Genomic DNA, 19,356 nt, shown 5'->3' with positions numbered 1-19,356 from the left:
AGCAGCATCTCCTACGTTAAGGACGACAAATAGCTGGCTAGTTAACCTCGGTAAATTAAGATAATCACTCTAAGTCTACACACTCTAAACTACACAATTATCTTGGATACGAAGACAGCAAAGACAACTATGTAGCTAGCTAACACTACTCCATGAGGCAAATGGTGGTCACACGAGATAATGTCTGGTTTTCTGATCCACGTCCATTTTTTTTAAAGGTTTCTGTGACCAAAAGATGTATATCTTTATTCCCAGTCATCTGAAATCCATAGATTAGGGCCTTTTTTATTTTTTATTAATTTCACCTTTATTTAACCAGGTAGGCTAGTTGAGAACAAGTTCTCATTTACAACTGCGACCTGGTCCAAGATAAAGCATAGCAGTGTGAATAGACAACAACACAGAGTTACACATGGAGTAAACAATAAAGAAGTCAATAACACAGTAGGAAAAAAGAAGGAAAAAAAGAGTCTATACACATTGTGTGCAAAAGGCATGAGGAGGTAGGCGAATAATTACAATTTAGCAGATTAACACTGGAGTGATAAATGATCAGATGGTCATGTGCAGGTAGAGATACTGGTGTGCAAAAGAGCAGAAAAGTAAATCAATAATGAATGAATTAATTTAAAAAACGCATTCCTTATATGAACTGTATCTCAGTAAATTCGTTGAAATTGTCACATGTTGGTTTATAGTCTTGTGTGACAAGACTGGTGTGTTAGCCCTCCGAGCTAAAGCCGATGCATTTGCCTTAGACAAACCTCTTCAGATCTCAGACAAGGTTACTCATCACATAAGCACTGTTTACTGAACCACGTTAGTTTCATATACCCTAGTGCAGCATATTTGTTCATGGTCCCTGACACTACTGAAACCTGAACACGTACGTTATTTCTAGCCTTTTTGTGAATGATTTTCCTTTGTTTTGTTTTAATCACTAGGGCCAGGTGTGGATCAACGGTTTCAACCTGGGCCGCTACTGGCCCGCTCAATGGCCCTCAGTTCACCTTGTACGTGCCCGCGAGCATCCTGAGCACGGCCGCACCCAACAAAGTGACCGCTGGAGTTGGAGGGGGACCCATGCACCCCCGGGCCCTGTACCGTGGAGTTCACCAACAACTCGTTCCTGAACTCCATTGTTAAATCTGAACACAAACATCAGAGGGCGCTGTTCCATAAAGACGCTCTCATGATGATCGATTATCAAAAATATACTTACTGTATTTATCTGGAACACAGGAGGTTGGTGGCACCTTAATTGGGGAGGATGGGCTTGTGGTAATTGGTGGAGCGGAATCAGTGGAATGGTATGAAATACATCAAACACTCCGTTCCACCCATTATTATGAGCCGTCCTCCCATCAGCAGCCTCCACTGATCTGGAAGTGATCTATTTTGCACTGATCTTTTTAAAATCAAAGAGGAAAGTTTGTAATTTAATCAAAGGTGACTGTACCTTTAACATGACCTCTATATAGTGTCTAAAAACCCAATACGAGTTTGTTTACACAAACATTCTATTCAAAGGGAATTAAGTATGCGTCATTTGTACAGTATGTATGTCTTTTGGAAATGGAATCAAGGGGCGGCAGGGTAGCCTAGTGCTTAGAGCGTTGGACTAGTAACCGCAAGATTGCAAGTTCAACCCCCCGAGCTGACAAGGTACAAATCTGGCGTTCTGCCCCTGAACAGGCAGTTAACCCACTGTTCCTAGGCTGTCATTGAAAATAAGAATGTGTTCTTAACAGATTTGCCTAGTTAAATAATAAAGGAAAAATTAAATGAAGTTCACTTGGAAGTGCTATGAACTTGAGTAGTACTCAAAATATAAGTTGAGGTCAGTGGTGCTCAAATCATGAGCCTGGAGTTTTTTTATGTCAGAGCACTATGCAACCCAAAATACACCTTTTAAAGGCCTTGTCCCCGATGTTCACTGAGATCACATTCATGGTAAATGCTGGCATGTCTGCTCAATTGTAAATTACCTTTAAAGTATATAGAGCACCTTGAGTTAAATCCTTCCCTATATTGTGAATTGGGGAAGGATGATTGAGAAGGATGTGTGCCAAATGATCTGTTTTCTTGTATCTTGGTTCTTAATGTGTTGTTTAATGTGCAGGCACAAACCATGCTGTACTTTTTGATTTATAAATGTTTTAATCAAATTTGGTGAATGCAATAGCCATGTCATAGTACCGCACAGATCTCAAGTTAGGATTTGAAATACAACCCTACATTAAAACAATCCAAATCTTAAACTCAACTATGGAACAATGAAAAGATGAACACAGGAGAGGACTATACACAGCAGCAACACAAAACACCCATTATTCATTCCTGAAGCCTCTGTTGTGGCCAACAGCTTCTATAAGCCTGCTCTGTAGTGTCTCTTTGGAGGGGTAGATGGGCAGCTGCAACAGAGAGTGACAGGTCAGCACCTCTGGGAAATGCTGTTGGGAGGAATTGAGAAGGGTTTGGACCCTCATCCTGATCTGGTTCATACCCAGGATGGGCACACGATCACAGCCAGTCAGGAACACTGAAGGGGCAAAGGTGGTAAAAGGGAAAGGGCAGTGAATGACAGAATATAACTTTATTCTCAGTAGCCTACGTTATTGGTTCATCTGTTACAATGAAAACGTTCCATACTTACACAGGAACGCTTTCTTTTGATCCTCTGTCAGTTCCTCAAACACCTCCCAGAATGTGACGATGTTGGGATGCCCAGCATGGTACTCTCCTTCATACACAGTGTTCTAGGGGGGAAATGCCCTCAATTAATATGGTGAAGCAAACCATTTGTCAAATCAATGCATCAAAACATTTTAGCCAGGTTGCAGAACATGTTCACCATGAATCCCAAATCAACCCCAGGACACTTGTTTTTTAAGGCTCCATCTTGCCCTCTGATAGGCTAGGTGACATTTCTGCATATATTATATTTTTTACTTGTCTAATGCTCTCAGATGTAGACAACTGTCTCGGGGTAGAGTTGGGATTGAGCTTCAGTCATGTAGTAACAAAACATGGTTCTGACCTGTTTCAGCGTTTCCCAGTCGAAATTCTCCTTCCCCACCATCACTCCCCTCAGTTCCTCTGGCTGGAAGAACTCCACCACGTCCTTGTCACACACCTTGAAGAAGCCTTTCCTAAACTCTTCAAACACCACCTCTACTGACTGGTTGAAGATGTAGTTCAAATAGGTGTCAACAAACTCCTTCCTGTCAAAATAATGACAGACTGTCACGCCCTGACCTTAGTATTCTTTGTTTTCTTTATTATTTTGGTTAGGTCAGGGTGTGACATGGGTGATATGTGTGTTTTTGTCTTATTCTAGGGTGTTTTTTGTACTGTCTAGGGTTTTTTGTAGATTTATGGGGTTGATTTCATTTAGGTGTTTATGTTGGCCTATGGTTGGCTAGATTGGTTCTCAATTAGAGGCAGGTGTTTATCGTTGTCTCTGATTGGGAACCCTTTTTAGGCAGCCATCTTCTTTGGGTATTTCGTGGGTTATTGTCTATGTGTAGTTGCCTGTGTCAGCACTTGTTATCATAGCATCACTTTGTTTCAGTGTTCGTTGTGTTTTTCATCATTCAACAAAAGAACGGATTCACACCACGCTGCGCTTTGGTCCACTTCTTACGACGATCGTGACAGAGTCAGATATCCATTGAGTTGTAGCTAGTATAGGTTGCTGTCAATTCCAGATGTCAATTCAAGGAATGAGAAGCGTAATTTACTTTCCATTATGATTCATACATTTACATTTCAATGTGTGATGATATTGCCGAAATGGAATTGACCCCAATCCTGGTAGCTGTAGCAATGGAGTGTCATACTGTAAACCGTGTATTTTGTCAGTTGTAAATATTGCTATAATCTTACTTGTTGGCACTTGTGACGAGTTTTCCACTTTCTTTGGGATCAAGTTCCACCGCTACATCACCCCACATCACCTATAATAGTGAGTAATGAAAAAAGTGAGGAAAATGAACAATGATAACACTGCAGACTGAGGGTATAGACAAATAGATGGGAGTGATATGCGAGAGACATACACACTGAAATAATATAATTTATCTTATGTTCAGTAATTCATACCACTTCACTTCAATTAACTACAGATGTAGGAACTTAATTTGAGCCAATTTGATACAGCAGGAAAAAAATCCTGCAGTAACAGAAAATGTGAATTATTTAGTGAATTATTATTTTTTATTTAACTAAGTCAGTTAAGAACAAATTCTTATTTATCCTGCCGATCCTTGACTTCGGCGATGTCATTTACAAAATAGCCTCCAACACTCACCTCAGCCAATTGGATGCAGTCTATCACAGTGCCATCCGTTTTGTCACCAAAGCCCCATATACTACCCACTATTGTGACCTGTATGCTCTCGTTGGCTGGTTCTCGCTACATAATCGTCACCAAATCCACTGGCTCCAAGTCATCTATAAGTCTTTGCAAGGTAAATCTCCGCCTTATCTCAGCTTACTGGTCACCATAGCAACACCCACCCTTAGCACGTTCTCCAGCAGGTATATTTCACTGGTCATCCCCAAAGCCAAAACCTCCTTTGGATGCCTTTCCTTCCAGTTCTCTGCTGCCAATGACTGGTACGAAATGCAAAAATCACTGAAGTTGATCTCCCTCACTAACTTCAAGCATCGGCTGTCAGAGCAGCTTACCGATCGCTTTAGCTGTACACAGCCCATCTGTAAATAGCCCATCCAACCAACTACCTACCTCATCCCCATATATGTTTTTTGTATTTTTCTACTCTTTTGCACACCAGTATTTAAACTTGCACATCCTCATCTGCACATCTATCACTCCAGTGTTAATTGCTAAATTGTAATTACTTTGCTAATATGGCCCATTTATTGCCTTACCTCCTTACTTCATTTGCACACAGTGTATAAAGATTTTCTATTGTGTTATTGACTGTACGTTTGTTTATCCCATGTGTAACTGATGTTATTTTTGTAGCGGCCAGATGTGATACAGCCCATAATTATGTTTAATGGACATTATTTTGTAGGGGTGATTTTAAAGTGTAAATGACTAACTTAAGAAGTCTTTAAAATACACTACAAGTTTATATTTCTTGCAGTGTGGGAAAATTGTCAGCAACAAAAGGGTGATCAAATTAAAATCCTACATCTGTATTATGTTACGTTTTACTTGAAATCAATACATACTGAGAAAGTCATGGCCATGTTTTCAACATCATCATCAGGGTAATCCAAGATGTACTGCAAACTCCTTCAAAAGCATTGAAAATAATATGACAATTATAAATCGGCAATCAATAAATCATGATGCTTTCATAAATTAAAAACTATTTATCCAAATAATTAATAATTGCTTATCCACACAAAGCAAGTGCCCTGCCCTTGAGATGCAATAAAATGCATTGAGATGCAATTTCTTAATCTGTCCTTGGTGTCCTTATAACAAATACAACTGCCTGTACTGTAATACATTACTGACTAAGGGATAACAATATATTATGGTCTGAACTTACCCTGCTTCAATGGGGCTAAACTCTCTCAGGTCCTCTAAAGAGGGATTGATGTTCACCAGCTTCTTGAAGAAGGCCATGGGGAAGGGGAGGTGCACCATGTTGTTGTTGTACAGGGCCATCCCACACAGAACCCCAAACAGGAAATAACGCTTCTCCTCCACTCTAGGCTGTTAGTGAGGATGTGTTGGACAAGAGACAAGAAATAAGCCATGAGTGAAAGTATAGGACATGCTGTTGTTAACCTGCGGAAAATTATAGCTTAATATACAGTAAAGGGAAGGTAGTGTGGTTCCTAGATTACAGTAGTAGGCTAGTAATACAGTAGTAATACTATAGTAGTTCTTCTCAAGAAACATATTACAGTGTTTCACTACCAGCACATTTGAAGCTATTTGAAAGTACAATAATTATCAATATTTTATTTCTATAATGTGTTGAGGTGCGAAAAACCTCAATCCATGAGTGATTTCCCTAAACGTGCCTCACCATTGCAGGGAACCAGGCCAGCGTATTGGTGTCGTTGTACATGAACATCCCAGACTCGGGTACCAACAGCTTATCAAACAAATGGAGGAAGAAGTCCCTTTTGTAGACATCTGTCAGCTTCGCGTCCTCGTCGAAATACACCTGAGAGATGTAAGCAGCACATTTTGGAATAGTCCTTCCCTGTTCAAAACATTGTCACATCATATAAAAAAATATGGACTTACCACAAGGGACCTCTTGAAGGTACTGTGATATGCTACACTCAGTTGATGGAAAGTGTCTTCGATGAGTGATGCTCTATTCAGCCTCAGCTCAAAGAACAGAGCAGGTGCCGCCACGAGGAACATGTCAAAAGGCCACATGCCAGTCCTTTGGCGATTGTTATGGGGATTCTGCAATGCATACAGTACAATATTAAGTATTTACTTAGTGCTTACAACAAACATCAAAACACCTCAAGACTGACAACCACTAGTATGGTTAGCAATCAGTGACTGAGACAAAATTACTTTTACCTGATTTGACCATAAACGCCAAAGCTTTACATACTCCGCTAGAAATATGGGATTGAAGTGAACCTCCTCCATACAAAAGGTACTGTCTGGAACAGTCTGGGTCTCTACAGATTTCTGGTTTGCCTTTGAAATAATATAGAAAAGTAAAATACATTGATAATAAATAAACAATTATTAGAAAGTATTAGCTAAATATTTTCCATGTTTGTCAGAAAAATATTATTTCATCAAATCTCATTTACGGTCTCATTGATTCTAAATAGGTTGCATTGAAATAACTGCCACCCTGGCACCAGATCGGTCATCGAAGTTGACTGGTGAAAATGGAAAAACAGCATTATAAATGGATTGACAGTACGAGCAGTGAAGCATGGATACTGACTCTGTGGAGATGGCCGAGGATCTGGAGCAGGTGCTTGATCCCAGTATCACGAGTGCGTAGAATATGTTCACTCTTCAGAATCCCCGACAGGGCCTTCCACACCCCAATGTGCTTGGCCATGACAGATGGCTTCAATGAGGACCAGCAGTCACCTACAGGACATGGTAACACAGATTACTTTCTCAAACCATTTTGTAGGGGTATAGAATTTGCTCTACTTCACAATCATTCCAGGGGCACCCCCAATGTGCACACGTTTTGTTTTAGCCCAGCACTACCACACTCGATTCAAATTATCAATGGTTTTGTAAATTTAGCCTTGTCTAAATCTGCCAGACAGTGAATGAACAAGGACAAAATAAGTTGTAAATCTGTTTGTGCTGTAGACGACTAGGTTATTGTTGATTATTTGAATTTGGGGTGACAAACTTTTAACATTTTAAATGGACAGCAACATTACAGAGGACCTGCAGCTTTTCAGGGTGCAGTTTGAGGATAGCAGCAGCAACAGCTTCGGTGAGATCTGTCCTTCTGTGCTGTTTGTGAAGGACCCTCAGGAGCTCAGGGAGAACCAGGTAGACCCTCAAGCCCTCCACTCCAAATGGGCTCCTCATACAGGGAGGGAAGCAGTGTGTGCTGGACAACAGCTTCAACCTAGTGCAATGAAAGAGGGGTGTGAATCGTCCCTCGTTCAAGATACATGTCAGAATAAATGTCAGAATTGGATCGATTACATATCAATTTATAAATATATTCACAAAATACCTCAGTCAAAACTTTACCCTTTTTCGCCAGCTTCCGGAATGCGCCTTGGACGAGTGAATAATCCAGGCCAGACTGTTTTGGTGAGGTTTGGCAATGTTTGTCACAACTAATAAAAGCAAGAAATAATTGTCCAAATTTTTGCCATATTTAAATCAGTATTCTTTGATAATGTAATATTTCAAATATAAGACAATCATGTATTTGAACCAATATTAAATACTGTTACCTTTTATCAAGAAAGCTCCCATTTAAACACGATGCAGAAGAAAACATTTTTGTGATTTCCCTGCAATTACAAGTTTGAGTAATCTTTCAGTTCAGTATGTGACCGTACATAAACAAAATAAAGAAATAACAACAACGGTAAATTATAGCTACTTATATCATACTTACTTCTGTCCTTTTTTCCAAGACTTTGAATCACATTCCGAGATCCATTTGTCAATGATTTCTTCATCTATAGCTTGTTGTGTCACTTTGCCCACACTTGACCTGAGATTGTTAGACTTTTCTTCAGACTCCTGGGAAGATGACAATGTGATGCAACGTATCACAGAAATGTTAAGTACAAAGGACAAACTATGTCCTGTTTTGCTAACTCATTGTTTCAAACCAAATTGTGTCCATACCTGACCAAGAGTGCACAATGCAAAGGAATGGTTTCCTCCAGCAAAAATGTGTTCAATTTTCTGGTCATCAATCTGGTCTGAAATGTTGACAAAAAATAGTTGATGATCAAGTTAATGTTATTTCATGTTTTACCTCATGTTATTTTAGTTGAGTATTGAAATAAGCATTTTGTTGAGTGGACTTTTATTCAAGTTTGATCTGTTCTGAAAAAGTGTGTACTCTGGCTAATGTTATACCATAAATGAATGTTTTACCTGGCAGTTGTACTGGAAGGGGCACAGACTGATCAATCTTTACTCCATTTCCCAGCTGCCCTTGCTCTCCGCACCCAAATGAGTAAATCTTATTGGAGGGCCCCACAAATGCTAATGTGTGGTGTCTAATGTGGAAAACAGACAGAGAAAACAATTCTCAAATCAACAATGAATTCTAAAAAGGTCTTATGCTAAGATGAAAATAATCAAAACAGTCCTACACAAGATTTTGTCAATTCCAGATCATGTCTAATAAGTGTATCCTACCATCCACAGGCTATCTGGGTCACCTTTAATCCACAAAGTTGCCCCACCACTCGAGGTCATAGTTCATCTCGGAGAGAGTTCTGTCCAAGCTGTCCATAGCGGCCTGAGCCAAATGTGAACACCACACCTCCCTAGAACAAAATCAACCCAGACAGTTATCATAGTGTTTTCCTCTACGTTAATGAGGATGTTTCAATGCAAATTTCCAGGGAACTAAAAACTAAAACATTTCAATTGTTTTGTTTATTTTTTATTTAAACATTATTTAACTAGTCAAGTCAGTTAAGAACAAACTATTGCTGACAATGACGCCCTACCAAAAGGCCTCCTGCGGTGACAGGGTCTGGGATTAAAAATATAAATGAATTAAATAAAAATATAGGACAAAACACATCACGACAAGAGAGACCTAAGACAACAACATAGCATGGCAGCAACACAGCACGGTAGCAACACAACAACAGCATGGTAGCAACACAACAACAGCATGGTAGCAACACAACAACAGCATGGTAGCAGCACAACATGGTAGCAGCACATAAAATGGCACAAACATTATTGGGCACAGACAACATCACAAAGGGCAAGAAGGCAGAGACAACAATACATCATGCAACGCAGCCACAACTGTCAGTAAGAGTGTCCATGATTGAGTCTTTGAATGAAGAGATAAAACTGTCCAGTTTGAGTGTTTGTTGCAGCTCGTTCCTGTCACTGGCTGCAGCGAACATTGAGACACCAATATAGATAAACGCACATAAAATGCAGACATATTATATGGTCTAAACAACATTTAGTTCAAATTATAGGAAAAGTGTAATTATGTCAGACAGATATACAACCTTTGTCAGAACGGCAGTATGTTCTCCTCCACATGAAATCAAAACAGTCTTCTTCAGATTCAGGCAATCAACAGGAGCTGGAGCACATCTGTCTACAGAAAATTGGGTTCAATTTATTGTTATTATTATATATCATTGTTTATAATTATTTATTTACAACACATAACCCTCAAACACACGACACATTGTGCTCTCTCATCCTGGTTAAAATTGTTTTTAGACAGATAAAGGCACATTTCTGTACTTTTCTTTATTTTTTTAAACATCATTTCAACCACCAAAAAATGTGGTTGATAATAGATAAATAAGGGGTCTCCAGCTGCAGCCTGAGAGAACTACTGAGTGGGAAGACTTTTGTTTAAACCCAACACTAACACACCTGTTTCAAATAATGTACTGTTCATGGTCTTCGGTCTGGACCTTGATTATTTAAATATATTTAACAAGAGTCAACACATATGCTATTGTGTAATGTATACTGTACTTGTTGTGTCCCCTAGTCCCAGTTGCCCGGCGGTGTTCTTGCCCCAGCCGAACACAGCACCAGAAAGGGACAGAGCGAAGCTGTGGTCTCCCCCTGCAGTGATCTGAACCAGGGGGATCCCTGATAGAGACTTCAGGGGCTTGGGGGACATGGACATGTCGCGTGGCTCGCCCCACCCCAAACCCAGCTGACCGCTGGTGTTCTGACCCCATGTGAAAACCTGACCATCTGAACAGAAATCAGAAGTAAGCAACCATACAATGAGAACATTGTACAGGATTACAGTTTTGAAAGGTTCGACTGTTTTGGTTAAGTTGCATTGTGAAACAGCGATTAGAGGTGTGTTAATGGTCATTTACCCTGAGTTAGTAAAATTGAATGCTGGTCTCCACATGCAACCTGAGTTACCTGTCGTTTACATAGGTTAACCAATGGTCTGCGGAATAAAAGAAGATGAATAAGATTAGAGTTGGCACATTTTTAATTAAGCAAGGGGCTCCCAGGTGGTGCAGTGGTCTGAGGCACTGCAACTCAGTGCAAGAGGTGTCAATGTGTCACATTTGTGTCACTCAGTGCAAGAGGTGTCACATTTGGCTGTGATTGGGAGTCCCATAGGGAGGCGTACAATTGGCCCAGCTTCAGCCGGGGTAGGCCATCATTTTAAATAATAACTCGTTATTTACTGATTTGCCTCATTAAATAAATGTAAAAAAAATAATAATTACAAATAGTTTTTATACTTTAGCTATTTGAATGTGGGGGTGACTAACACGTCAATCAAAACATTGACATTGAATTACCATAAGTCATTGCTTCAACTTTTGAGGGTAGACTATTTAAGCAATAAGGCCTGCGTAGGTGTGGCTATTTAAAGTTGGCTCACTGCTCCTGAGTAGACATTTTAACCACCATTAATACAGCACCCTTCCATTAGCTACTTAATTCTACATAACATTATTCGGTCCCACTAAACATTATGGGCTGGTTTGCTAGAAACAGATTAAGCAAAGATCTGGATTAAGAAGCATTTTGTAGAATTTTCATTGAACCTGTTTTTTAGTCCACCATTAGTATTAATCTGTGACTGGGAAACCAACCCTGAGTGTCCTATATACACATACACGACTATGATGTTTTGACTCCTTACTTCCTTCTCTCTCTCTACACACAGGGCCTGATGTCTAACCTGACATTTGGGGCCGACATCGTCACCGGCTGGGAAGTCTACAGCCTCAGCATCAACCAGGCTGTTTGTCAGGGTCTCCTCTGGGAGATGAGTTCCAGGGAGGCTGGTCTTCCACCACCCTCCCCGTCCACTCCTTCTATGGGGGCACCTTCGTCATCCCAGATATGCCCCAGGACACCTACATCCAGTTTCCTGACTGGAGAAAGGTGAGGTTTTTACCTTAAAACATATTTGTACTTATTTGTTAAATGGCTGTACTGTCTGTTGTTCCTGAGCAGGGACTGGAATGAAACTGGAAATTAACTTATAATGTGACTGACTAGTCAACTGCAAATGACCTTTATAGATAATGTGACTGAGTAGTTAACTGCAAATGACCTTTATAGATAATGTGACTGACTAGTTAACTGCAAATGACCTTTATAGATAATGTGACTGAGTAGTTAACTGCAAATGACCTTTATAGATAATGTGACTGAGTAGTTAACTGCAAATGACCTTTATAGATAATGTGACTGAGTAGTTAACTGCAAATGAACTTTATAGATAATGTGACTGAGTAGTTAACTTCAAATGACCTTATCACTAATGTAACTCACCTGTCTTCTGTGCGCTGACAAGACTGGTGTGTTAGCCCTCTGCGCTAAATCTTAGACACACCTCTTCAGATCTCAAGCAAGGTTACTCATTACATAAGCGTGGTTTACTGAGCCACGTTAGCTTCATATACCTTGGTGCAACATACAACTTGTTCATGGTCCCAGACACAACTGAATCCCAAACATGCACATTATTTCTAGTCAATATTTTTCTTTGTTTTGTTTTTATCACTAGGGCCAGGTGTGGATCAGCAGTTTCAACCTGGGCCGCTACTGGCCTGCTCGCATCCTACAGATAACCCTGTACGTGCCCACTAGCATCCTGAGCACGGCCACGCCTAATAACGTGACCATCCTGGAGCTATAGGGACACCCATGCAACCCCCGGGCCCTGTATCATGGAGTTTGCCAACACACTGTCTTGAACGCCACAGTTAAGTCTGACCAAACACCAGAGGGCACTGTTCCATAAAGAGGATCTCATGATGAGCTGATGAAGAGTACACTGACGTTTTTGGACTGATCCATTGCATTGGAAGGGATCTATTTGCATGAACCTTTTTAAAACCAAAACGTAATGTTTGTCATTTAATCACAGGTGGCTGTTCCTCTAATATTACCTCTGTTTGACAATTCAGTGTCTTAAGAACCTATATGACTTTGTTTACACAATGTATTCAAAGGGAATTAAGTATGCATCACTAGAACTGTATATGTGTATGTTTGTCTGGAAATTGAATCAAAGTGTTATGAACTTGAGTATAACTCTAAATATAAGTTGAGGTCAGTGGTGCTCAAGTCTGATCTTGGAGGTCCATAGTACTGTTGACCTTTTATGTTCCAGGTCTTATTCAGTTGCTGATTGGAGGCGGAAAATGAAAACCATCATCAGCTCTGATCTCAAGGTCCGGTTTTGAGAAATGGTGGTCTAGGTTGTTGTTTCCTTCAATTGAATCCTGCGCTACATTGTGAATTGAGGGAACCATGGCTGGGAAGGATGTGCGTCAAAAAAACTGTGCCTTCTGGTGTGCCACCTAACTGCAGGGATGATGTTTCTTCATTGATTTCTGTAATGAACCAGTTGGTGCTTCTTTTAAAGTAATAGTTCTTACTTGTGTTCAATTGGAACCCTGATATGCTTCTTTTGCACATTTTGATGATTTCACATACTTTTGTATTTTTTTATTTTATGACATGCACATTGTTCTGTACTTTTTGATTTAACAATGTTTTATTCATTAAAAGTGGTGATTTGTTATAGCTGGCATACATATTATTTATTTGTTTTCAATGTGTTGGTTTTGATTCCAATTATTCAAATGGTTCCAAATTATTTTACTAGGGTTGTGAAATGATTAAGCAATTTAATCGAGTTAATCGCAGGATTTGCTGTGATTTAATTGCGATTAATCGCAAATTCATATTTTTTTCAAATTGAGACAAAATTAAAATTCACAAGAATATTGAGGTCTTGATTTTGTCCAAATTAATGGTAAGCAAAAAAAAAAATCAGGTAAATTGATAATGCACACACATGAACCCAAAGGTTGCGTCTTCGAATCTCTTTATTTATTACAGCACCTGGAAATCCCAGGTGGTCTCCCATCCCAGTACTAACCAAGCCTGACCCTGGTATGGCCACAAGCATATTTTATTTACCCCATTTTCTCCCTGAATTAGATCCCTTGGCTCATCTCTGCAACTCCTCAATGGGCTCGGAAGGCGAAGGTAGAGTCATGCGTCGTCCCAAACATGACCCATCTGGCTGCCTACTTCTTATCACACTGCTTGCTTAACCCGAATGTCAGCCCCACCAAAGTGTTGGAGGAAACACCATTCGACTGACGACCATAGTTAGCTTGCAGACGGCCAGCCCTGTCACAAGGAGTAACTGGAGAACAATGAGCTAAAGGAAGTTCCACTGGCCAAACCCTCCAACCCCGGACGGCCCTGGGCCAATTGTGCGCCGTACTTTGGGGCTCCTGGTCACGGCCGGTTGTGACACAGCCTGAGATCGAACCCCCCATTGTAGTGGCGCTTCAGCACTGTGAAGCAGTGCTTTTGACTGCTGCGCCACCCAAGAGTCTCCAATCTCGGTCTTCGAATCTCATCACGGACAACTTCAGCATTTTCACTAATTAGCAACTCCTTACTACTTTTTAGCTACTTTGCAACTTCGCATGTTAGCTAACCCTACCCTAACCCTTCTGTTTATTTATTTCACCTTTATTTAACCAGGCAGGCCAGTTGAGAGCAAGTTCTGCGACCAGGCCAAGATAAAGCAAAGCAGTGCGACAAAAAACAACAGAGTTACACAAACAAATGTACAGTCAATAACACAATAGAAAAATATATGTATAGTGTGTGCAAATGTAGAAGATTAGGGTGGTAAGGCAAAAAATAGGCCAGAGGCAAAATAATTACAATTTAGCATTAACACTGGAGTGATAGATGTGCAAGTAGAGATACTGGTGTGCAAAAGAGCAAAAAGATAAATAACAATATGGGGATGAGGTAGTTGGGTGTGCTATTTACAGATTGGCTGTGTACAGGTACAGTGATCGGTAAGCTGCTCTGACAGCTGATGCTTAAAGTTAGAGAGGGAGATATAAGACTCCAGTCATTAGCAGCAGAGAACTGGAAGGACAGGCGGCCAAAGAGGTTTTGGCTTTGGGGATGACCATTGAAATATACCTGCTGGAGCGTGTGCAATGGGTGGGTGTTGCGTATGGTGACCAGTGAGCTGAGATAAGGCGGGGCTTTACCAAGCAAAGACTTATAGATGACCTGGAGCCAGTGGGTTTGGCGACGAATATGTAGCGAATGCCAGCCAACGAGAGCATACAGGTCGCAGTGGTGGGTAGTATATGGGGCTTTGGTGACAAAACGGATGGCACTGTGATAGACTACATCCAGTTTTCTGAGTAGAGTGTTGGACGCTATTTTGTAAATGACATCGCCAAAGTCAAGGATCAGTAGGATAGTCAGTTTTACGAGGGTATGTTTGGCAGCAAGAGTGAAGGAGGCTTTGTTGCGAAATAGGAAGCGGATTCTCGATTGAATTTTGGATTTAAGATGCTTAATGTGAGTCTGGAAGGAGAGTTTACAGTCTAAACAAACACCTAGGTATTTGTAGTTGTCCATATATTCTAAGTCAGAACCGTCCAGAGTAGTGATGCTAGTCGGATGGGCAGGTGTGGGCAGCAATCGGTTGAAGAGCATGCATTTAGTTTTACTAGCATTTAAAGCAGTTGGAGGTCACAGAAGGAGTGCTGTATGGCAGTGAAACTCGTTTGGAAGTTTGCTAACACAGTGTCCAAAGAAGGGCCAGATGTATACAGAAGGGTGTCATCTGCGTGGAGGTGGATCAGAGAATCACCAGCAGCAGGAGTGACATCATTGATATATACAGAGAAAAGAGTCGGCCCAAGAATTGAACCCTGTGGCACCCCATAGAGACTGCCAGAGGTCCGGACAACAGGCCCTCCGATTTGACACACTGAACTCTGTCTGAGAAGTAGTTGGTGAACCAGGCGAGGCAGTCATTTGAGATACCAAGGCTATTGAGTCTGCCAATAAGAATGCAGTGATTGACAGAGTCGAAAGCCTTGGCCAGGTTGCTGAAGACGGCTGCACAGTAATGTCTTTATCAATGGCGGTTATGATATCATTTAGGACCTTGAGTGTGGCTGAGGTGCACCCATGACCAGCTCGGAAACCAGATTGCATAGTGGAGAAGGTACAGTGGGATTCGAAATGGTCAGTGATCTGTTTATTAACTTGGCTTTTGAAGATTTTAGAAAGGCAGGGCAGGATGGATATAGGTCTAAAATAGTTTGGGTCTAGAGTGTCTCCCCCTTTGAAGAGGGTGATGACCGCGGCAGCGATCCAATCTTTGGGGATCTCAGACGATACGAAAGAGAGGTTGAACAAACTAGTAATAGGGGTTGTAACAATTTCGGCAGATAATTTTAGAAAGAGAGGGTCCAGATTGTCTAGCCCAGCTGATTTGTAGGGATCCAGATTTTGCAGCTCTTTCAGAACATCAGCTGTCTGGATTTGGGTGAAGGAGAAGCAGGTGGGCTTGGGAAAGTTGCTACAGGGGGTGCAGAGCTGTTGGCCGGGGTAGGGGTAAGCAGGTGGAAAGCATGGCCAGCCGTAGAAAAATGCTTATTGAAATGATCGATTATCGTAGATTTATTGGTGGTGACAGTGTTTCCTAGCCTCAGTGCAGTGGGAAGCTGGGAGGAGGTGCTATTATTCTCCATGGACTTTACAGTATCCCAGAACTTTTTGGAGTTTGTGCTACAACATGCACATTTTTGTTTGAAAAAGTTGACCCTTGCTTTCCTAACGGACTGTGTATATTGGTTCCTGACTTCCCTGAAAAGTTGCATATTGTGGGGACAATTCGATGCTATTGCAGAACACCACAGGATGTTTTTGTGTTGGTCAAGGGCAGTCAAGTCTGGGGTGAACCAAGGGCTATATCTGTTCTTAGTTCTACATTTTTGAAAGGGGCCTACTTATTTAAGATGGTGAGGAAAGCACTTTTAAAGAGCAACCAGGCATCCTCTACTGACGGTCAATATCCTTCCAGGATACCCGGGCCAGGTCGATTAGAAAGGCCTGCTAGCTGAAGTGTTTTAGGGAGCGTTTGACAGTGATGAGGGGTGGTCGTTTGACCGCGGACCCATGACGGACACAGGCAATGAGGCAGTGATCACTGAGATCCTGCCTCAAGACAGCAGAGGTGTATCTAGAGGGCAAGTTGGTCAGGATGATATCTAAGACGGTGCCCATGGTTACGGATTTACGGTTGTACCTGGTAGGCTCCTTGATAATTTGTGTGAGATTGAGGGCATCTATCTTAGATTGTAGGACGGCCGGGGTGTTAAGCATATCCCAGTTTAGGTCACCTAACAGTACGAGCTCTGAAGATAAGATTCACATATGGTGTCCAGGGCAAAGCTGGGGGCTGAGGGGGGTCTATAACATGCGGCAATGGTGAGAGACTTGTTTCTGAAAAGGTGGATTTCTAAAAGTAGAAGCTCAAATTGTTTGGGAACAGACCTGGATAGTATTCCAGAACTCTGCAGTCTAACTCCGACCCCTTTGGCAGCTCTATCTTGTCGGAAAATGTTGCAGTCGGGGATGGAAATTTCTGGATTTTTGGTGGCCTTCCAAAGCCAGGATTCAGACACGTCTAGGACATCAGGGTTGGCGGAGTGTGCTAAAGCAATGAATAAAACAAACTTGGGGAGGAGGCTTCAGATGTTAATGTGCATGAAACCAAGGCTTTTACGGTTACAGAAGTCAACAAATGAGAGCGCTTGGCGAATAGGAGTGGTGCTGGGGGCTGCAGGGCCTGGGTTAACCTTTACATCACCAGAGGACCAGTAGGATAAGGGTACGGCTAAAGGCTATAAGAACTGGTCGTCTGGTGCGTTCAGAACAGAGAGTAAAAGGAGCAGATTTCTGGGCGTGAAAGAATAGATTCAAAGCATAATGTACAGACAAGGGTATGGTAGGATGTGAGTACAGTGGAGGCAAACCTAGTCATTGAGTGACGATGAGAGAGGTTGTCTCTAGAGGCACCAGTTAAGCCAGGTGAGGTCACCGCATGTATGGGGTGGGACAAAAGGGCTATCTAAGGCATATTGGACAGGGATGGGGGGCTCTACAGTGAAATAAGACAATAATAAATAACCAAAATAGCAATATACTTTAACCTAACTCCTAACCTTAATCCTAGCTAACGTGAGCCACAACAAATTGGAATCCGTAACATATACTTTATGCAAATTCGGAACATATTTTACAAATCATATCATATGAATTGAAATTTGTAACATACTGTATCATACGAAATGGCATGTCACAGATTTACATTTACTATGTTACGTCCAGTTTGCATTATTCATTCATTGTATTTGATTAAAAACACTGTATAAGAACACCTTAATCAAAGCTGCGAACTACTTATCACACAACACATTTGATCACTTTTCCCTCTCCAGTCAAAGGTAACTGAACTAAATGACTGTCATCATGAAGTGCTTTGAGAGACTAGTCAAGGATCATATTACCTCCACCTTACCTGTCACCCTAGACCCACTTCAATTTGCATACTGCCCCAATAGGTCCACAGACAATGCAATTGCCATCACACTGCCCTATCCCATCTGGACAAGAGGAATACCTATGTAAGAATGGTGTTCATTGACTACAGGTTAGTATTCAACACCATAGTACCCTCCAAGCTCATCATTAAGCTTGAGGCCCTGGGTCTCAATGCCGCCCTGTGCAATTGAATCCTGGACTTCCTGACTGGCCAACCCCAGGTGGTGAAGGTAAGAAACATCCTCAACACTCAGGCCCCACAAGGGTGCGTGCACAGCCACCTCCTGTACTCCCTGTTCACCCATGACTGCGTGGCCATGCACCCCTCCAACTCAACCATCAAGTTTGCAGACGACAACAGTAGTAGGTTTGATCGGCATGGCCGATTAATTAGGGCCGATTTCAAGTTTTCATAACAATCGGTAATCTGCATTTTTGGACGCCGATTATGGCCAAATACATTGCACAGAGTGTTGAGTGTCTTCTCCTTTCCCCCGTCTGATGACCAGGTGGCGAATCGCATCTCTGCATGTCTGGCAGACATATCAGTGTGGATGACGGATCACCACCTCAAGCTGAACCTCGGCAAGACGGAGCTGCTCTTCCTCCCGGGGAAGGACTGCCCGTTCCATGATCTCGCCATCACGGTTGACAACTCCATTAACCTTGGCGTGATCCTGGACAACACCCTGTCGTTCTCAACTAACATCAAGGCGGTGGCCCGTTCCTGTAGGTTCATGCTCTACAACATCCGCAGAGTACGACCCTGCCTCACACAGGAAGCGGCGCAGGTCCTAATCCAGGCACTTGTCATCTCCCGTCTGGATTACTGCAACTCGCTGTTGGCTGGGCTCCCTGCCTGTGCCATTAAACCCCTACAACTCATCCAGAACGCCGCAGCCCGTCTGGTGTTCAACCTTCCCAAGTTCTCTCACGTCACCCCGCTCCTCCGCTCTCTCCACTGGCTTCCGTTTGAAGCTCGCATCCGCTACAAGACCATGGTGCTTGCCTACGGAGCTGTGAGGGGAACGGCACCGCAGTACCTCCAGGCTCTGATCAGGCCCTACACCCAAACAAGGGCACTGCGTTCATCCACCTCTGGCCTGCTCGCCTCCCTACCACTGAGGAAGTACAGTTCCCGCTCAGCCCAGTCAAAACTGTTCGCTGCTCTGGCCCCCAATGGTGGAACAAACTCCCTCACGACGCCAGGACAGCGGAGTCAATCACCACCTTCCGGAGACACCTGAAACCCCACCTCTTTAAGGAATACCTAGGATACGATAAAGTAATCC

The 19,356-nt window shown here is 42.1% G+C and overlaps 1 pseudogene; it reads right to left on the bottom strand.

Moving 5' to 3' along the window:
* Positions 1-515: 515 nt before the first annotated feature.
* LOC135506768 (probable E3 ubiquitin-protein ligase HERC3) lies at positions 516-18,811 on the bottom strand (annotated as a pseudogene).
* Between the last annotated feature and the right edge of the window lie 545 nt (positions 18,812-19,356).

Source organism: Oncorhynchus masou, chromosome 20, assembly GCF_036934945.1.
Source record: "Oncorhynchus masou masou isolate Uvic2021 chromosome 20, UVic_Omas_1.1, whole genome shotgun sequence".
In the NCBI taxonomy this organism is placed as follows: Eukaryota; Metazoa; Chordata; class Actinopteri; order Salmoniformes; family Salmonidae; genus Oncorhynchus; species Oncorhynchus masou.
Note: the sequence above shows the minus strand (reverse complement) of the source record. Positions and strands in the feature narration are given on the sequence as shown.